A 19,577-nucleotide genomic window follows, 5' to 3' on the forward strand; every position below is an offset into this window, starting at 1 on the left:
CGTGATGTGATGTGACGGTATGTTGACGACCCGTGTAAATGCCGCCATTTGAAATGCATTCTCAAATATTTTGACGTGCCCTGAATTGATGTGACGTAACGACCAACATGAATTGGATTTAAAAAAAAAAAAAAAAAACACAATTCCAGCTTAACGTTGACAGCATGCATAGAACGCAGTGCTCACTCCAGAGATATTTCTAATCTGTGAAAAAAAAAAAAAAAACGGACTGTCGTAACGCTTCGTTCATTTCGTTATAAAAGTTTACGGGCACTGGTACCGTGAAAGTGACATAATTGTATTTGAATGTTCACAATCTGGTTGCGTATTGTTTTAGTTGATGTAAACTGATACTTTTAATGCAGTACGTAAATAACCCGATGAAATACGATAAATATATCCTGACGGGCATTATCCTGTCGGAATTCAGGAGCCCCATTTTTATTCAGTACACAAATTAAAACAAATATAGGTATTACAACGCATTACCCTGTTTTTAGTTTTTGAGTAATATTCTCCGCAAATATTAAAGGCTTTGGTATAGTTTTTCGTAGTTTGGGCAGGAAATGGTTATTGTTATTGATTCAGAGTCACAAAGCGAAGATGTCATTTCAGACAAGAGAAGATGATGAATGCGAAGGAACATGCAGACGCATGCTGTGACGTGAGAGTGACTTATGATTTCAGTCAAGTGTGCTGTCTTTTGGGAGTTCTATGATAAATACGATTACATCACTGCAGCACTCCCCTAATATCAGCTATCGTCAAGTGTTCTTTGTTTATGGCTCTATGAAGGTAATTACTTTCAGGATGGCACGCTCCCATTTTCAAGGAGCCAAAAGAATTAAACAATTACTAAAAGAGATGTCCCAGGCGATATCACTTTCTGTAGTTTCTGTACTGTTCTTTAACAATAGGTTTCGTTAGTGTATTGCATTATAAGACAGTTATTTGCCCAAATATCTAATCACCAGCTGCTGCTACGCGTTGCATTCTTTGTAAATCATCCAAATGAAAACCTTTAAAGCTAGGCAAACTGGCAATTTCTCACAATGCCAGAATCATAACAGTAACCAAATATTTTATAAGACATTGACAACTGCAGTCTACATACTGCGTTACACCTAGGTCTTTATCAAGTATTTTATTTATTTGTTCGAATAGCCCTCTTACAGAGCACGTTAAATGTTTCAATTCTTGCTGCATGCATTCTTCTTCCTCTTCCCCTAAATTTCATATGTTCTGATCTCTGTTTCTATAGCTGTTCGATGTTGTGATGCAGTTTTCTTCTGCTGAAAACCACTGTCTGAATTTTATTCCTAAAATTATTCTTGTTATGTGTGTCCATTACGTTGATGTTTGCTTGTTTGAGATCATTTAGTACGTGTGTAAACTATGCTGATTGTCCTTTCTGCATCATAATTTTACTAAAGATTGGCTTCCTCTGTCTTTCATCAACCATTCTAGCCACATGTCAGAAGAACGACACTTTTCTTTTGGGCACTGTGTATATCATGTTCTCTACAGATCCATAGATCTCTTTGTTAGGTCGTGGCCTGTTGTATTCTGTTTCTGTTGTCCTTGTGCCAAGTACGCATTTAACTACTCTTCTTTGTGTTCTTATTATTTTATTTATACCGCCTTTCCGCACTAGTTTTAGTGTTTCGGCATCATACAGAACCCCAGACCTCACAACTGTATTACAATGTTTAACTGTGGTATCCTACAATAAAGCCTTCTTCTTGTGTATGTTTCTAGTGTTATAGAATGCTATCTTCATCTTATTTACCCTTATCTCTAGACTGCTCTTTTCATTGTTGTTGATGCGTAACAGTTCGCCAAAATATTTAAATGAGGTAACTGCCTTGATTTTTTTTATTTATGAGTAATTTCTGTGTAAGATTTTTAACGTCCTTTGTAAACTCTGTTTCGGGAAAGAAATTTATAAACCAATTTTTACTGAATGAGAAACATCCCCCAGGCTGTGGCTAAGCCATGTCTCCGCAATATCCTTTCTTTCAGGAGTGCTAGTTCTGCAAGGTTCGCAGGAGAGCTTCTGTAAAGTTTGGAAAGTAGGAGACGAGGTACTGGTAGAAGTAAAGCTGTGAGTACCGGGCGTGAGTCGTGCTTCGGTAGCTCAGTTGGTAGAGCACTTGCCCGCGAAAGGCAAAGGTCCCGAGTTCGAGTCTCGGTCGGGCACACAGTTTTAATCTGCCAGGAAGTTTCAATTTTTACTGCTTGCACAATTATATTTTCTATCTAGAATTTGGAATTTTCTGGTGTGTCACCTGCTAATGCCAAGAAGTCGACACAGATATTATCTTTTTGGTTTCCACATTTGTTACCTTTCATGTCGGATTTTCTATACTTTCTATTCACTTTCTCTACGGCGCAGTTGAAAAGTAAAGGTGACGCTGCCTGACCCCTGCTTTTCACTCAAAGTTTTTGGAGAATTTTACACAGAAACTGACTTTTGATGAAATATTTATTAATTTGTCACAATGAGGGTAGTTTCTGGAGCTAAACGAAATTCTTTCGTAATTTTGATGAGAGATTTTCTGTCAGTGGAATTATACGATTTGTTGAAATCTAGAAAGGTGAGGGTTTCATCTTTGTTTCTCAATTTTCTCATTTACTGAATGGTTTTTACCATGGTATTCCACTAGGTATGGATCTAGTTTCGGTTCTGAACTATTAAGCACTTGATGTGAATCTTCAGGTTTTCGCGGCGCAAAGACTGCTCCATTAAGTTTCGGGAATGCAGCCGCATGAATTCTGCTTCTTCTTCTAATATTTCGGCTGTATACCTTTCAGCCATCTTCAGAGAGAGCCGTACGACTGACGCTCCAGCGCTCGCTCCATCCTTTTAAACCCGCGGACCGCGCCACTGCGCGGGTAGAGATTTGGGTAGAGATTTGGACGATGCTACGATGATGGTCTTAAGCAAAGGACTGAATTTTGCACCCACGCCAAAGGTTTTGCCTATACCTGCATTCATCAGTGCCGTTGAAGAAGCTGTTCGACCACTCTCCACGGATTCTGCAGATGAAATAAGACGCGAAACTTGTCGAGCTGTTATGAAGGCTCGCCCACAAAGAAGCAATATATCTATGGCAGAGAGGACTGCACTACGTATGCTCCGCCAAGATACCGAAACGGTGGTTCTCCCTGCTGATAAATGTAATGCCACTGTTTTAATGTCACGTGACGACTACCATGATAAGATATACAGCTTACTGAATGATAGTATGTACCGGAAGATCAGTAAAGACCCCACCAACAAGGTGGTAAGGAAGACGGCGTCGCTTTTGAATGCCTCCCCATTTCCACCGGAAGTCATACGAAGACTGAAACCAAGTGGTGCAGTGCCTCCAAGGCTTTATGGACTCCCAAAGAACCATAAAAATGACGTTCCTCTACGTCCTATCGTGAGCAATATTGGTTCTCCCAACTATGATTGTGCCAAGCACCTGGCGTCACTATTGAGGCCGCTTGTGGGAAAATGTGATCATCATATAAGGAACTCTGCAGATTTCATTGGCAAATTAAAATCTTTGAAACTGAACACCTCCGATCTATTAGTTAGCTTTGATGTAGTGTCGCTATTTACTAAGGTACCTCTCTCTGAATCTTTAGATCTCATTGGAAAAAGTTTTGATAAGGAGATTTTAGCTTTGTTTCAGCATGTGATGACCTCCACATACTTTTTATTTAATAACGACTTTTTTGAACAGACTGACGGTGTTGCCATGGGTAGTCCTTTGTCACCCTTGGTGGCCAATTTATTTATGGAGGACTTCAGGAGAAGGCCCTGGAGTCTGCTAGTTTGAAGCCTACAGTTTTTTGGAGGTACGTTGACGACACCTTTGTAGTGTGGCCCCATGGCGAGGACAAATTGCAGGACTTCTTAAACCATCTGAATTCCATCCATGGACAAATTCAGTTTACAATGGAAGTGGAAAAGGAGGGATGTCTTCCATTTTTGGATGTCTTGGCTCGGCGCAAAGAAGATGGCACTCTGGGTCATGCAGTATATCGGAAACCGACCCATACGGACTTATATTTACACGCAAATAGCTGTCACCATCCTTCGCAGACGAGTAGTGTTCTAAGAACTTTGGTACACCGAGCACACGTCATATTTGATGAAAGTAGTTTAAAAGACGAACTTTTACATCTGAAGAGAGGTTTTGAGGACAACGGGTATTCTCCACAACAGATACGTAAGGCACTACAAATAAAACCTAAGGTGTCCGTAAGGAATGCAGAAGATGACGGGGAAACATTTAAATCCATGGCTGTCCTGCCGTATGTGGGAAGCCTTTCATCCAAAATAGGACGGATCCTCACTAAACATAAAGTAAAAGTGATTTTTCGTCCACCGGCGAAGACGGCTGCACTCCTGGGTTCTGTTAAAGATGACTTACTACTCCGCAAGCCTGGAGTTTACAAGATACCATGTGAATGTGGCCTTTCATACATCGGACAAACGAATCGTACAGTCCAAGAGAGGTGTACGGAACATCGCAGGTACACTCGGCTCTTACAACCCAGTAAATCGGCTGTGGCAGAGCATTGTATTGATTCTGGTCACTCGATGGTATATGAAAATGTCGAAATTCTGACTTCTGTTTCATCTTTCTTGGACTCGGTAGTAAAAGAGGCCATCGAAATCCTCTTGACGAAGAATTTAATTAATAGAGACAGCGGTTTAACATTAGATAAATCATGGAATCCGGCACTTTCAATATTGAACTTACAAAGACGTCGCTACAGTTCAGCTCCCAGTAATACATCGACCTCCCAGCATGGATCGAATGCGCAGCCACAGACGTAACTCATGCATATGTTACGTCTTTGCCGCCCATCAACATCACTGGCGCTTTGTTTATCTGTGGCCGCATGCGCAGTGGCGCGGTCCGCGTGTTTAAAAGGATGGAGCGAGCGCTGGAGCGTCAGTCGTACGGCTCTCTCTGAAGATGGCTGAAAGGTATACAGCCGAAATATTAGAAGAAGAAGCAGAATTCATGCGGCTGCATATTAAGCACTTCTCTGTCAATGACGTTAATATACTACGGAATTTTCACTCTGAGGCACTGAGGTCTTTTAATACTCTCCTTTGGTAAGAAGTGGCTAGCCGGAAACTACATGACGATGGTGGTGGTGTGTGCTAGAATGCACATGCAACATGGCGCTCAGTTTCCTTCATATCTTCGTATTGGGTCGTAACGTGGCGCGAACACATAACGCTATCACAACGTGCCACTATCCTGTGACGAAATCTCAAGTAGCGATTTTGTGGCTTTTTCAAAACCTCAGTCACAACTTGACACGCTTATTTGCCAGATAGGTGCATTATCTGTCTATCTTACGAAGCTACTGGACTGTTATGCCCATGGCAGATAGAACACATAAGCGCTCTACTGTTTGACTTTAAATAAGCACAGGTATTCGAGAGTTTTGTCCTAGTCATCTGATGGCAGACTCTGGATAAATTATTGCATCTATATGCCTTGTTTCTACAAAATTCAAATTTTATGCACGGATAAAGTAAACTGAATAAATAAAAAAGAACGATATCTACACAGAAACGTACCAAAGCACCACATAAAACTACTCGTAGGAAACTTCAATGCACAGATCGGCAGACAACAGAAACACAAAGCATCAATAAGAATGGAGAATAGCTCATCAACTTCTGTAGACAATTCGACTTAAAACTAATGTCAATCTTTTTCAGAAAATTACCAAGGAAAAAGAAGACATGGTCTTCTCCTAATACGCGTTTAGGCCCATGTCAACTGAATCATGGTACAATAATCAAATGAAACCACAGAGAAATCATGAACGTATGGGTCAGAAGAGTACTACGCATATATTCTGACCACTTTTTAACAGAAACCAAAGCCAAATTTCAACCTAAAACAACCAAGCCCCAAAATTCAATCACGGGAAGGCACGGCCTGTGGGGTCTCTTTCGTCTTCATTTTCAATTGTTGTCCTATCCTGCGCTCGCTGCGAGAGGGGGAGATTTCTGTTGATGCCTTCTGCAGGTTGTATAACGATTCCTTTCTGGTGTGTCATCTGCGAATGCCAAGAAGTCACACAGATGTTATCTTTTGGTTTCCAAATTTGTTATCTTTTATGTCGGATTTTCTATACTCTGTTATTTCATGGACGTGTGAATGCTTGTTATTGTCACAAAGACCCGTCAGGTTCCCAAGTAATACCGCTAGCTGTTGATGTGGTTAGAACAATTTCTGCACCTTTGCACAACACAGGTCACAACGTCACGATGAATAATTGGCAGAAGAAATTTTGGACAAAAACCTTAGCATTGTTCCAACACTGAAAAAAAGTACAGATTCCTGAAGCTTTCAAGCCTGTCATAGACGGCGACGTACAATCGAGTATATTTGTTTTTCGTCCAAAAAACACTTCGGTTTCCTATGTCCCGAAACTAAAAAAAAAAAATGTGTTTCTCATTTGTAGCGTGCATAATGACGTTGCCATTTATAACGATGCGGATGAAAAAAAAAAAAAAAAAGAAACAGAACTAAATTGTTACACACTACAATACACTCAAAGGTCGCTTTGACGCTAACGACCAGATGTGTGAAACGTACAGTGTTAATAGGAATACCAGAAGATGGTCCATGGTTGTTTTTCATTCCATGCTAAACATTCTGTAATCAATGTACAGATCATTCTCTCTAGAAATAAACATAACATTTGGGAGAGAAAGCGATGTTTTTTGAAGAAACGTGGTGATGAGTTGGTGAAAAATCAGCTATATAGACGTGCAGCGAATCCGAGGGGTTTACCTTTTCCCATTCAGATGTCTTTCCAGAAGGATGACAAATGAAACAGTAACAGACGGACACGACCAATCAATCTTCAATAATTATTGTAGCTGAAACAGCTCCAAGTACCTCAAAAAGCAGTCAAAAAACTAAGAATTTGCAGAAACATTTGATAGAAACCAAACCACAGAAGAAACTCAAGCTATAACAGGAGATAATGTAGGCGATAATACGTCGAAGCCATGAAGAAGCAGCAACAGGACCTGGTCGGCAAGAACAGTACGTGCGGCCAACAACTGGGAAGAGAGCTGACGCTCCAAATTCTGTAATTTCAAAAATAAAAAGGAAGAAATGCTTGCCATGCAAGCTTACGAGAAAGGATAATAAGCGAACTAAATATAGGTCCGAATTTTGTGACATTTATGCCTCGAACATTTGATTGCCGTTTGTGAAACATAAGCTAAAACTGTTTTGTTGTCAAATATTTTCTAGTTTCTCGTCTGTAGCTTTTGGTGTATGTACCCAGTGAGTTATCTGTCCTTTCTAGACTTTACAGAAAATTTTATTCAGGTAGACTTGGGTTTAAAAGAATTTCATAAAAAGCTCCAAAGGGCAAATAGACTCCTGGTTTTACTCATCTCTTTTGTTGATGGCGCAAATTTCTTCTTAGAATTAAGGGAGCGCTTTTATGGTATGACATTCGAAACGCATTTTAAATGTCTTTCTTTCAAGACTTGTGAGACTTGCGAAACTGCAGTGTCACAGAATTATCGTCAAGAAATGATAATTTACTATCGATAACAATAGAGTCACACTTACAATAACATGTGGTTATACGAAAATAGCGCATTGGGATAATGATTTCATCTGTCTTTACTGAACTGCATGTTCAGTTAGTCATGTAGAGACATAAATAATGTTTCTTCTTTTATTACAGAATTTGGCCAGTTATCGATCGCTTAGAGCCTAAAACAAAGGAACAAACTTTTTCTTCTTATCTTCCCAGAACTTCATGCGTTGGCTGATGGCCTGCCTGTATTCATTTGACATCACTCTTCTAGGTTGTAGTTTTTGTTGTTAGACAAAAAAATTTTTCGGCATTGATCAGTAAGCTGAAATTTGCTCCGTCCTGTTTGATGTCTTCCGTGACATTATGTTTTCGCAAATACTTTCTTGTCTCTTCCAGCCATCCAATGTTGTTTTTTTAATACGGAAGTGAAATTAAAAATTTTCTTCTTTAGCCTATTGTCATTCATTCTGTAAATAAAACCGTAAAACCAGTACATTCTCCACTTTATTATGCCTATGATGGTTTCTGTGTTTCTGTATACATCTTCATTTCTCCTATTCGTGAAGTGTTTCTGTCATTATCCTCGCAAGCTCTTAGAAATTATTTCAATAACGTCAGCAAAGCCGAGACATTTCACCTCAAATCTTTCTCTTCCTTGTCCCAGATGGATTCTTTCGATGTTTTTCTCTTGCAGTTCCTTATATTCTCTTCCTTGTCCCAGATGGATTCTTTCGATGTTTTTCTCTTGTAGTTCTTTATACCACTCTCTCAGCACCTTGTCGAAGACCATATTGTAGAGAATTGGTAAGAACCCTTCCCCTGCCGAACATTTGTATTAATGCTGAAGGGTTCGGAAACCTCTCCTAGAAATTGAAGTTGTGAAGTTGTTTCTGCTCGATTAATTGTCTGGTAGTTTTTTGTGGATACCTGCTTCTTCCTATGTTAGGATTACTATCTGTTTGTCTACAGAATCGTGGACTTTTTTTGAAATAAATAGGTTTCCACGTTGTTCTGATCCTGAGGGTTGTTTCCAGATTAAAAATGTGCTCTAGATATGATCCGGTTTTTCTTTTTTTTCTTTTAACCGCTTTTGGTACTCGCCTGTCGTGTGTTCTGCTTGGTCTATCTTATTCAGCAGAGCTTTGGATATAATTTTGTAGGTGACTAGAAGTAGAGATACTGTAATTGCTGGTGTTTGTCCTGTCACACTCCTTGTGTAGCGGATGGGACAGAGTTTTAACCTCGTCCCGATGTCTTTTAATGTAAACATAGAGCAAGATGTAAAGCAAACGATGGACAAATTTGGAAAGGGAATTAAAATTTAAGTAAAAGAAATAACAATTATTGGTTTCACCGATGGCAGTTTTGTTCTATCAGAGATGGCAAGGGACTTGGAAGAGCAGCTGAACGAAATGGATGGTTTCAAATAACTTCCGGGAATTCAGCCAGGTAACACTTTCAGCGACCGCCGATATTTCGGCGGGAGAACACCCCGCCATTTTCAAGGCAAACTGCAACGGACAGGCGGCGTGCATGCAAATTTAATACCTCGGTTCTGCGACAGAAGCAGGAAAGATAACACACACACTGAACACTAGTGCCACCAAAGATGACCAAAGTCAGAGCTATCGATAGTGAGACTATGAATTCACAGGTGAGGCAGCATTGACTCTGTTCCTCTGTTTTTTGACAAGGGAGAGAGCCGGATTCCAAACAGAGTTTAAACAGAAACCTCCATCCCTGTTAACGAGGTTGCTCGCTAGTTTAATCTCAACTGCCTCCTTAATGACACTATCCCAATAGCTGGACGTGCATGCCAATATCTCGGTGTTATTATATAACATGGGGTGACCAGTATCCAAGCAATGTTCGGCAATAGCAGATCTATTTGGCTGCTGTAATCGTGTGTGCCGTTTATGCTCAGTACATCTGTCCTCCACGGTCCTGATAGTTTGACCAATATATGCCATACCGCAGCTACAGGGAATACGATACACACCTGCCTTACGCAATCCAAGATCATCCTTAACGGAACTCAAAAGTGCTCTAATTTTAGATGGAGGTCGGAAAACACATTTCACATCGTATTTCCGTAAAATACGACCGATCTTATTGGACGTGTTTCCTACGTAAGGCAAAAAGGCAGTAGACTTAGGTGTTGACTCAGAATTATCATCAATCACCCGATGTACAGTTGGTCGATAGCGCAACGCACGTTCAATCTGTCTATCACTATAACCATTTTGACGAAATGTAACTTCAAGATGGGACAGCTCAGCTGGCAAAGTCTCAGCGTCAGAAACGACATGTGCCCTGTGTACCAAGGTACGAAGTACCCCTTCACGCTGAGCCGAATGGTGACAACTATTAGCTTGTAAGTACAAATCGGTGTGAGTACGTTTCCTGTAGACTGCATGTCCCAATGATCCATCATCCTTCCTCCTAACCAACACGTCGAGAAAGGGAAGGCAACCATCCTCTTCCACCTCCATCGTAAATCGAATGTTCGGGTGGATCGAGTTCAGATGTTCTAGAAAGACATTCAAATTTTCCCTACCGTGAGGCCAAACAACGAAGGTATCGTCAACGTATCTAAAGAAACAGGCGGGTTTTAAAGGCGCCGACTCCAATGCACGTTCCTCGAAGTCTTCCATAAATAAATTTGCGATCACAGGAGACAACGGACTACCCATCGCAACTCCATCTGTCTGCTCGTAATACTGGTCATTAAATAAAAAGTAAGTGGATGTCAACACATGCCTAAAGAGATTAGTTAAATCAGCACCAAACCTGGCTTCAATTAACCGCAACGAATCAGACAGAGGAACACGAGTGAAGAGAGAGACCACATCGAAACTCACTAAAATATCAGAGTCATTCAGCCTCAGTCCCTCCAAACGACGTAAAAAATCAGCTGAGTTCCTGATATGATGTTCACACTGTCCTACTTGTGGACTCAACAGAGAAGCAAGATGCTTGGATACACGATATGTCGGAGCGCCGATGTTACTCACTATAGGACGGAAAGGAACCCCTTCCTTATGAACCTTTGGAATGCCATATAACCTAGGGGGAACGGCACTATAGGTGTTAAGCCTCTTGATTGTGTCCTGCGAAAAACCACTTTTCTTCAGGAGGCTGTTGGTCTTTCTCTCAACACTTTTCGTGGGGTCAGCATCGATTCTGCGATACGCTGAATCAGATAGTAAACGTTGCATCTTTTGTACATAATCAGGTTTATTTAAAACAACGGTGGCATTGCCCTTGTCAGCAGGTAAAATAACAATACTGGGATCAACTTTGAGAGAGCGTAAAGCAGCCCTCTCTGCTGCTGTTACATTACTCTTGGGTGGACGAGCCCTAGTCAAAACACGGCATGCCTCCCTCCTAACTTCCTCTGCAGCGTCAGGAGGTAGTTTGCAAACTGCCTGTTCAATTGAACTAATAAAATCAACTACCGGCAAATTCTTCGGAGTGGGTGCAAAATTTAAACCCTTCCCTAGCACGGATAAGGTTGCGTCGTCAAAAGATTTCTCTGTGAGATTTATCTCAGAACGTCGAGATATAACATCCGACTCCGCGCGATGAAAACGTTCAAACTTTGCCAAATGCCGGGCAGTAACGGAGTTGTACTCCCAGTCAGCTTGGGTCCATGAGGCACCGTCCAACCAATCCCAAGTGAAATCAGACACTTCAGATGCAACCATTAAATGAAAACGATACAATTCTTTGGAAACAGAATCCAAACGTCGACGAGTAAAACGAATCCTTTCGCGAACAAGAGCCAAGCCAGCACGTTGCTTGATACGATTGGCGGCAGGTGAATTAATATGGTGCACAACCTTAGCAAATGTTGGGACATGATTTTTCATCACGACACCTCAATAAAAACGACAAAGCACATTGCAGTCTAACTCGACAGCTACGAAGTTTATCCAACTTACGTAAACACCGATACATTTCCTCCCCGTAGAGGTAAACAATGTGAGACCTGAGTTTCTCCTGGCGTATACAACTTTCAAATAACTTCCGGGAATTCAGCCAGGTAACACTTTCAGCGACCGCCGATATTTCGGCGGGAGAACACCCCGCCATTTTCAAGGCAAACTGCAACGGACAGGCGGCGTGCATGCAAATTTAATACCTCGGTTCTGCGACAGAAGCAGGAAAGATAACACACACACTGAACACTAGTGCCACCAAAGATGACCAAAGTCAGAGCTATCGATAGTGAGACTATGAATTCACAGGTGAGGCAGCATTGACTCTGTTCCTCTGTTTTTTGACAAGGGAGAGAGCCGGATTCCAAACAGAGTTTAAACAGAAACCTCCATCCCTGTTAACTAGGTTGCTCGCTAGTTTAATCTCAACTGCCTCCTTAATGACACTATCCCAATAGCTGGACGTGCATGCCAATATCTCGGTGTTATTATATAACATGGGGTGACCAGTATCCAAGCAATGTTCGGCAATAGCAGATCTATTTGGCTGCTGTAATCGTGTGTGCCGTTTATGCTCAGTACATCTGTCCTCCACGGTCCTGATAGTTTGACCAATATATGCCATACCGCAGCTACAGGGAATACGATACACACCTGACTTACGCAATCCAAGATCATCCTTAACGGAACTCAAAAGTGCTCTAATTTTAGATGGAGGTCGGAAAACACATTTCACATCGTATTTCCGTAAAATACGACCGATCTTATTGGACGTGTTTCCTACGTAAGGCAAAAAGGCAGTAGACTTAGGTGTTGACTCAGAATTATCATCAATCACCCGATGTACAGTTGGTCGATAGCGCAACGCACGTTCAATCTGTCTATCACTATAACCATTTTGACGAAATGTAACTTCAAGATGGGACAGCTCAGCTGGCAAAGTCTCAGCGTCAGAAACGACATGTGCCCTGTGTACCAAGGTACGAAGTACCCCTTCACGCTGAGCCGAATGGTGACAACTATTAGCTTGTAAGTACAAATCGGTGTGAGTACGTTTCCTGTAGACTGCATGTCCCAATGATCCATCATCCTTCCTCCTAACCAACACGTCGAGAAAGGGAAGGCAACCATCCTCTTCCACCTCCATCGTAAATCGAATGTTCGGGTGGATCGAGTTCAGATGTTCTAGAAAGACATTCAAATTTTCCCTACCGTGAGGCCAAACAACGAAGGTATCGTCAACGTATCTAAAGAAAGAGGCGGGTTTTATAGGCGCCGACTCCAATGCACGTTCCTCGAAGTCTTCCATAAATAAATTTGCGATCACAGGAGACAACGGACTACCCATCGCAACTCCATCTGTCTGCTCGTAATACTGGTCATTAAATAAAAAGTAAGTGGATGTCAACACATGCCTAAAGAGATTAGTTAAATCAGCACCAAACCTGGCTTCAATTAACCGCAACGAATCAGACAGAGGAACACGAGTGAAGAGAGAGACCACATCGAAACTCACTAAAATATCAGAGTCATTCAGCCTCAGTCCCTCCAAACGACGTAAAAAATCAGCTGAGTTCCTGATATGATGTTCACACTGTCCTACTTGTGGACTCAACAGAGAAGCAAGATGCTTGGATACACGATATGTCGGAGCGCCGATGTTACTCACTATAGGACGGAAAGGAACCCCTTCCTTATGAACCTTTGGAATGCCATATAACCTAGGGGGAACGGCACTATAGGTGTTAAGCCTCTTGATTGTGTCCTGCGAAAAACCACTTTTCTTCAGGAGGCTGTTGGTCTTTCTCTCAACACTTTTCGTGGGGTCAGCATCGATTCTGCGATACGCTGAATCAGATAGTAAACGTTGCATCTTTTGTACATAATCAGGTTTATTTAAAACAACGGTGGCATTGCCCTTGTCAGCAGGTAAAATAACAATACTGGGATCAACTTTGAGAGAGCGTAAAGCAGCCCTCTCTGCTGCTGTTACATTACTCTTGGGTGGACGAGCCCTAGTCAAAACACGGCATGCCTCCCTCCTAACTTCCTCTGCAGCGTCAGGAGGTAGTTTGCAAACTGCCTGTTCAATTGAACTAATAAAATCAACTACCGGCAAATTCTTCGGAGTGGGTGCAAAATTTAAACCCTTCCCTAGCACGGATAAGGTTGCGTCGTCAAAAGATTTCTCTGTGAGATTTATCACAGAACGTCGAGATATAACATCCGACTCCGCGCGATGAAAACGTTCAAACTTTGCCAAATGCCGGGCAGTAACGGAGTTGTACTCCCAGTCAGCTTGGGTCCATGAGGCACCGTCCAACCAATCCCAAGTGAAATCAGACACTTCAGATGCAACCATTAAATGAAAACGATACAATTCTTTGGAAACAGAATCCAAACGTCGACGAGTAAAACGAATCCTTTCGCGAAAAGAGCCAAGGCAGCACGTTGCTTGATACGATTGGCGGCAGGTGAATTAATATGGTGCACAACCTTAGCAAATGTTGGGACATGATTTTCATCACGACACCTCAATAAAAACGACAAAGCACATTGCAGTCTAACTCGACAGCTACGAAGTTTATCCAACTTACGTAAACACCGATACATTTCCTCCCCGTAGAGGTAAACAATGTGAGACCTGAGTTTCTCCTGGCGTATACAACTTTCGAATAACTTCCGGGAATTCAGCCAGGTAACACTTTCAGCGACCGCCGATATTTCGGCGGGAGAACACCCCGCCATTTTCAAGGCAAACTGCAACGGACAGGCGGCGTGCATGCAAATTTAATACCTCGGTTCTGCGACAGAAGCAGGAAAGATAACACACACACTGAACACTAGTGCCACCAAAGATGACCAAAGTCAGAGCTATCGATAGTGAGACTATGAATTCACAGGTGAGGCAGCATTGACTCTGTTCCTCTGTTTTTTGACAAGGGAGAGAGCCGGATTCCAAACAGAGTTTTCATCGCGCGGAGTCGGATGTTATATCTCGACGTTCTGTGATAAATCTCACAGAGAAATCTTTTGACGACGCAACCTTATCCGTGCTAGGGAAGGGTTTAAATTTTGCACCCACTCCGAAGAATTTGCCGGTAGTTGATTTTATTAGTTCAATTGAACAGGCAGTTTGCAAACTACCTCCTGACTCTGCAGAGGAAGTTAGGAGGGAGGCATGCCGTGTTTTGACTAGGGCTCGTCCACCCAAGAGTAATGTAACAGCAGCAGAGAGGGCTGCTTTACGCTCTCTCAAAGTTGATCCCAGTATTGTTATTTTACCTGCTGACAAGGGCAATGCCACCGTTGTTTTAAATAAACCTGATTATGTACAAAAGATGCAACGTTTACTATCTGATTCAGCGTATCGCAGAATCGATGCTGACCCCACGAAAAGTGTTGAGAGAAAGACCAACAGCCTCCTGAAGAAAAGTGGTTTTTCGCAGGACACAATCAAGAGGCTTAACACCTATAGTGCCGTTCCCCCTAGGTTATATGGCATTCCAAAGGTTCATAAGGAAGGGGTTCCTTTCCGTCCTATAGTGAGTAACATCGGCGCTCCGACATATCGTGTATCCAAGCATCTTGCTTCTCTGTTGAGTCCACAAGTAGGACAGTGTGAACATCATATCAGGAACTCAGCTGATTTTTTACGTCGTTTGGAGGGACTGAGGCTGAATGACTCTGATATTTTAGTGAGTTTCGATGTGGTCTCTCTCTTCACTCGTGTTCCTCTGTCTGATTCGTTGCGGTTAATTGAAGCCAGGTTTGGTGCTGATTTAACTAATCTCTTTAGGCATGTGTTGACATCCACTTACTTTTTATTTAATGACCAGTATTACGAGCAGACAGATGGAGTTGCGATGGGTAGTCCGTTGTCTCCTGTGATCGCAAATTTATTTATGGAAGACTTCGAGGAACGTGCATTGGAGTCGGCGCCTTTAAAACCCGCCTGTTTCTTTAGATACGTTGACGATACCTTCGTTGTTTGGCCTCACGGTAGGGAAAATTTGAATGTCTTTCTAGAACATCTGAACTCGATCCACCCGAACATTCGATTTACGATGGAGGTGGAAGAGGATGGTTGCCTTCCCTTTCTCGACGTGTTGGTTAGGAGGAAGGATGATGGATCATTGGGACATGCAGTCTACAGGAAACGTACTCACACCGATTTGTACTTACAAGCTAATAGTTGTCACCATTCGGCTCAGCGTGAAGGGGTACTTCGTACCTTGGTACACAGGGCACATGTCGTTTCTGACGCTGAGACTTTGCCAGCTGAGCTGTCCCATCTTGAAGTTACATTTCGTCAAAATGGTTATAGTGATAGACAGATTGAACGTGCGTTGCGCTATCGACCAACTGTACATCGGGTGATTGATGATAATTCTGAGTCAACACCTAAGTCTACTGCCTTTTTGCCTTACGTAGGAAACACGTCCAATAAGATCGGTCGTATTTTACGGAAATACGATGTGAAATGTGTTTTCCGACCTCCATCTAAAATTAGAGCACTTTTGAGTTCCGTTAAGGATGATCTTGGATTGCGTAAGGCAGGTGTGTATCGTATTCCCTGTAGCTGCGGTATGGCATATATTGGTCAAACTATCAGGACCGTGGAGGACAGATGTACTGAGCATAAACGGCACACACGATTACAGCAGCCAAATAGATCTGCTATTGCCGAACATTGCTTGGATACTGGTCACCCCATGTTATATAATAACACCGAGATATTGGCATGCACGTCCAGCTATTGGGATAGTGTCATTAAGGAGGCAGTTGAGATTAAACTAGCGAGCAACCTCGTTAACAGGGATGGAGGTTTCTGTTTAAACTCTGTTTGGAATCCGGCTCTCTCCCTTGTCAAAAAACAGAGGAACAGAGTCAATGCTGCCTCACCTGTGAATTCATAGTCTCACTATCGATAGCTCTGACTTTGGTCATCTTTGGTGGCACTAGTGTTCAGTGTGTGTGTTATCTTTCCTGCTTCTGTCGCAGAACCGAGGTATTAAATTTGCATGCACGCCGCCTGTCCGTTGCAGTTTGCCTTGAAAATGGCGGGGTGTTCTCCCGCCGAAATATCGGCGGTCGCTGAAAGTGTTACCTGGCTGAATTCCCGGAAGTTATTTGAAAGTTGTATACGCCAGGAGAAACTCAGGTCTCACATTGTTTACCTCTACGGGGAGGAAATGTATCGGTGTTTACGTAAGTTGGATAAACTTCGTAGCTGTCGAGTTAGACTGCAATGTGCTTTGTCGTTTTTATTGAGGTGTCGTGATGAAAATCATGTCCCAACATTTGCTAAGGTTGTGCACCATATTAATTCACCTGCCGCCAATCGTATCAAGCAACGTGCTGCCTTGGCTCTTGTTCGCGAAAGGATTCGTTTTACTCGTCGACGTTTGGATTCTGTTTCCAAAGAATTGTATCGTTTTCATTTAATGGTTGCATCTGAAGTGTCTGATTTCACTTGGGATTGGTTGGACGGTGCCTCATGGACCCAAGCTGACTGGGAGTACAACTCCGTTACTGCCCGGCATTTGGCAAAGTTTGAACGTTTTCATCGCGCGGAGTCGGATGTTATATCTCGACGTTCTGTGATAAATCTCACAGAGAAATCTTTTGACGACGCAACCTTATCCGTGCTAGGGTAGGGTTTAAATTTTGCACCCACTCCGAAGAATTTGCCGGTAGTTGATTTTATTAGTTCAATTGAACAGGCAGTTTGCAAACTACCTCCTGACGCTGCAGAGGAAGTTAGGAGGGAGGCATGCCGTGTTTTGACTAGGGCTCGTCCACCCAAGAGTAATGTAACAGCAGCAGAGAGGGCTGCTTTACGCTCTCTCAAAGTTGATCCCAGTATTGTTATTTTACCTGCTGACAAGGGCAATGCCACCGTTGTTTTAAATAAACCTGATTATGTACAAAAGATGCAACGTTTACTATCTGATTCAGCGTATCGCAGAATCGATGCTGACCCCACGAAAAGTGTTGAGAGAAAGACCAACAGCCTCCTGAAGAAAAGTGGTTTTTCGCAGGACACAATCAAGAGGCTTAACACCTATAGTGCCGTTCCCCCTAGGTTATATGGCATTCCAAAGGTTCATAAGGAAGGGGTTCCTTTCCGTCCTATAGTGAGTAACATCGGCGCTCCGACATATCGTGTATCCAAGCATCTTGCTTCTCTGTTGAGTCCACAAGTAGGACAGTGTGAACATCATATCAGGAACTCAGCTGATTTTTTATGTCGTTTGGAGGGACTGAGGCTGAATGACTCTGATATTTTAGTGAGTTTCGATGTGGTCTCTCTCTTCACTCGTGTTCCTCTGTCTGATTCGTTGCGGTTAATTGAAGCCAGGTTTGGTGCTGATTTAACTAATCTCTTTAGGCATGTGTTGACATCCACTTACTTTTTATTTAATGACCAGTATTACGAGCAGACAGATGGAGTTGCGATGGGTAGTCCGTTGTCTCCTGTGATCGCAAATTTATTTATGGAAGACTTCGAGGAACGTGCATTGGAGTCGGCGCCTTTAAAACCCGCCTGTTTCTTTAGATACGTTGACGATACCTTCGTTTTTTGGCCTCACGGTAGGGAAAATTTGAATGTCTTTCTAGAACATCTGAACTCGATCCACCCGAACATTCGATTTACGATGGAGGTGGAAGAGGATGGTTGCCTTCCCTTTCTCGACGTGTTGGTTAGGAGGAAGGATGATGGATCATTGGGACATGCAGTCTACAGGAAACGTACTCACACCGATTTGTACTTACAAGCTAATAGTTGTCACCATTCGGCTCAGCGTGAAGGGGTACTTCGTACCTTGGTACACAGGGCACATGTCGTTTCTGACGCTGAGACTTTGCCAGCTGAGCTGTCCCATCTTGAAGTTACATTTCGTCAAAATGGTTATAGTGATAGACAGATTGAACGTGCGTTGCGCTATCGACCAACTGTACATCGGGTGATTGATGATAATTCTGAGTCAACACCTAAGTCTACTGCCTTTTTGCCTTACGTAGGAAACACGTCCAATAAGATCGGTCGTATTTTACGGAAATACGATGTGAAATGTGTTTTCCGACCTCCATCTAAAATTAGAGCACTTTTGAGTTCCGTTAAGGATGATCTTGGATTGCGTAAGGCAGGTGTGTATCGTATTCCCTGTAGCTGCGGTATGGCATATATTGGTCAAACTATCAGGACCGTGGAGGACAGATGTACTGAGCATAAACGGCACACACGATTACAGCAGCCAAATAGATCTGCTATTGCCGAACATTGCTTGGATACTGGTCACCCCATGTTATATAATAACACCGAGATATTGGCATGCACGTCCAGCTATTGGGATAGTGTCATTAAGGAGGCAGTTGAGATTAAACTAGCGAGCAACCTCGTTAACAGGGATGGAGGTTTCTGTTTAAACTCTGTTTGGAATCCGGCTCTCTCCCTTGTCAAAAAACAGAGGAACAGAGTCAATGCTGCCTCACCTGTGAATTCATAGTCTCACTATCGATAGCTCTGACTTTGGTCATCTTTGGTGGCACTAGTGTTCAGTGTGTGTGTTATCTTTCCTGCTTCTGTCGCAGAACCGAGGTATTAAATTTGCATGCACGCCGCCTGTCCGTTGCAGTTTGCCTTGAAAATGGCGGGGTGTTCTCCCGCCGAAATATCGGCGGTCGCTGAAAGTGTTACCTGGCTGAATTCCCGGAAGTTATTTGAAAGTTGTATACGCCAGGAGAAACTCAGGTCTCGAAATGGATGGTGCCTTAAATAGAGGTTAAAAGATTAACATCAACAAAATTAAAATAGCCGATGCTGAGGGGAAGCGGATTAGGGAACGAGACTCTAAAAACAGTCCACGAGTGCTGCTATTTGGGCAGCAAAATATCTAACGATGGGTTTCAGACTGGCAATAGCAAGAAATGCATTTGTGCAAAAGGAAATTAGTTAACATCGAATATACATTTAAGTGTTAGGAAGTCTCCGTGAAGGTATTTGTATGAAGGTGAATTGCGGACGATAAACAGTTC

This window comes from Schistocerca nitens, chromosome 4, assembly GCF_023898315.1.
Source record: "Schistocerca nitens isolate TAMUIC-IGC-003100 chromosome 4, iqSchNite1.1, whole genome shotgun sequence".
NCBI classification, from domain to species: Eukaryota; Metazoa; Arthropoda; class Insecta; order Orthoptera; family Acrididae; genus Schistocerca; species Schistocerca nitens.